A 2954-nucleotide genomic window follows, 5' to 3' on the forward strand; every position below is an offset into this window, starting at 1 on the left:
GACAACCTATCAGCTAGGGAATAAATGACTGGGATGTAGTGGAGGGGCCTGCGTGCTCACGTGACTTTTTAGTGCCCGCGATTTCATAATTATTCTCCGTGACACGCTGATGGTGTGTTCTGTGAGTGTGTGTGTGTGTGTGTGTGTGTGTGTGTGTGTGTGTGTGTGTGTGTGTGTGTGTGTGTGTGTGTGTGTGTGTGTGTGTGTGTGTGTGTGTGTGTGTGTCCTCCCCCTACTTCTTTCTCTCTCCTTCATGCTTGCACACACGCATACACACACACACACACACACACACACACACACACACACACACACACACACACACACACACACACACGCAATATCATTACCATGAAGATACATGAAAGCGCATGCTAACTGTCTTCACAGATCCTAAAAACGTAGATACATCCACGGTGCATACTGTACAACCGAACTCTGTGCACGATATAGCAGACCAAATATCTCATCCTGGAATTGTGTTCGTTTTTGTTTTTTTCCAATAGCTGGTGTATTGTGTCCATCAAAGCCAGGAGTGCGTGTGGCCTGATGTCGCTATACAATGGCAGCCGGGGAACTGAGTAAGTGTGGAGGACACTGAAAAGGATGGTGGATGGGGGGCAGTGTACACAGTGGCCGAAGGCACGAGCCAATCATGAAAAGTGCTCTTATTGCCCCTCCGGCCACTGGTGACCTCTTGACCCTGGCCATGGACTACAGGGCAAAGGTCACCCTCCAGGGGTCAGAGGGGATCACTTCTGGCCTGGTCCGAGGAGCCGTCTCCATGGTAACCGAACAGTCCCCGGAGGAGAGAGTGGGAGAGAGAGAGAGAGAGGGAGAGAGTGAGTGGGAGTGAAAGAGAGAGGGAGAGAGAGAAGGACTGAGGTGTTTGGACATCATACAACCCCTGGATGCGTTTCAGCAGAGTGAACAACAGCACCAGATGTGTGAACCTCTTCTGACTGCCCTCGTTGCCATTTGATAAAAGAGAGGAACTGTGTGTGTGTGTGTGTGTATATATGTGTGTGTTAGAGAGAAAGTGTGTGTGTGTGAAAAAGAGAGGGACAGAGGTGTTTGGACATCAACACACGACCCCTCTCCACGTTTGAACAGCAGCAGCACACCACTGCAGCTGTGTGAACCTCTTCAGACTGTTCTAACTGCCTTTTGACGAGAGAGTGAAAGAGAGTGGACACGTACAGCGGACACAAACGGACGGACGCAAACACTTCTGCAGATGTGTGGCGCGCTGAATGCTCTAGCTGCCATTTGATAAAAGAGAAAGAAGACACTGTGTGTGCGCGCGTGTGTGTGTGTGTGTGTGTGTGTGTGTGTGTGTGTGTGTGTGTGTGTGTGTGTGTGTGTGTGTGTGTGTGTGTGTGTGTGTGTGTGTGTGTGTGTGTGTGTGTGAAAGAAAGAGGGAGAGAATTGCAGAGCTGTTTGGACATGGCCACACTGGACACGTTTGAGCAGGGTGCACAGCAGCAACATTCATGAATACGGTACTAGTACAGACAGTGGTGTAGTCTACGTAGAACGCAGGTATACGGAGTATACCCACTTCCAAATTTCAGGGGTTTCAGTATACCCACTTAAAATTGACTGATCCATTATTTACAATAGCACACATTTATACAGTATACCCACTTCTCAAATTCTCAAATATACAGTATACCCACTAAATAAAAGTAGACTACACCACTGAGTACAGATGTGTGAACCTCCTCTCCTCAGCTGATGCCCCCTGTTGCCATTTGAGAATAGAAAAGCAGAGGTCGAGAAAGAGAAATGTGGACATATAACCACATAACCCCTGTCCATATTTGAGGTGAACACATCCGCTGCAGATGTCTCACCCCATTACGGTTGCCAACTGTTTGTGGAAAACAATGCAAGACACTTTATTGTAGCAGGGGATGTGGTGGCGGCCCTCTCCCAGAAAATGTTTGTATTTCTTATGTGCAATTTCTTGCATTTTAACCAAATTGTGTTCCGTGTCAGCTCAATACGGAAGCGTACTTTTGTTTCTAATTTTCGGGGCGATTCTGTATTTCAAGGGACGGTTGGCAACCCTACTGCCCATCTGCCTTCTTTGCCATTTGACAACAGATGAGGAGAGCGACAAAGGTGGTGGACACATTCCTACATCGGCCCTGCGTTGAGCGGAAGGCACAACAGCAGCACACTACACTGCAGATGTGCAGACCTGCTCTCCCCAAAGGACTGCTACCCTCGCTCAGTGGTGTAGTCTACATTGAACGCAGGTATACGCAGTATACCCACTTCAAAATTTCAGAGATTTCAGTATACCCAGTTAAAATTGATTGGTCCCTTAATTAGAATAGCACAACTATATACAGTATACCCACCTCAGAAAATGCTCAAATATACAGTATACCCACCACAAAAAAGTAGACTACACCACTACCCTCGCTGCCATTTCACAGAAGAGAGAAAGAGGCGAGTGTGAGACAGAGGGACAGGTGCTTGGGCCACACAACCTCCAGAGTCGGCTATACTAATAAGCAGACTAGGCAGTTGCAAGAGGGCCCCACCAAATGTGCCTATACATGGGTTCTAAATTTGTGTTTTCTACTGACGGCGTGAAACCAGCTGCGCACAACTCAACCTCTGATTATTGGAAACCGCTGTCGGTCAAAGAAATTGTTCACGTGGTTGGCTGCCAGTGTCTTGCCCCTCCTCACAACATTGTGTTTACACACATGTGAACCCATGTATTTTAGGCCCCCACCCCACCACTGTTAGCCCCACCATGGTAAATACCAGCGACAATAATTCAAAAGGGCCTCATATCTATATTGTGCCCCCAAATGGGTAGAACCACTGCTGTAACCTCTGTCCACATTTGAGCAGAATGCACAGCAGTAGCAGCAACACACACACCACTGCACCTCCTCCTCCTCCTCCTCCTCCTCCTCCTCCTCCTCCTCCTT

The sequence above is a fragment of the Engraulis encrasicolus genome, chromosome 6 (genome assembly GCF_034702125.1).
Source record: "Engraulis encrasicolus isolate BLACKSEA-1 chromosome 6, IST_EnEncr_1.0, whole genome shotgun sequence".
Lineage (NCBI taxonomy): Eukaryota > Metazoa > Chordata > Actinopteri > Clupeiformes > Engraulidae > Engraulis > Engraulis encrasicolus.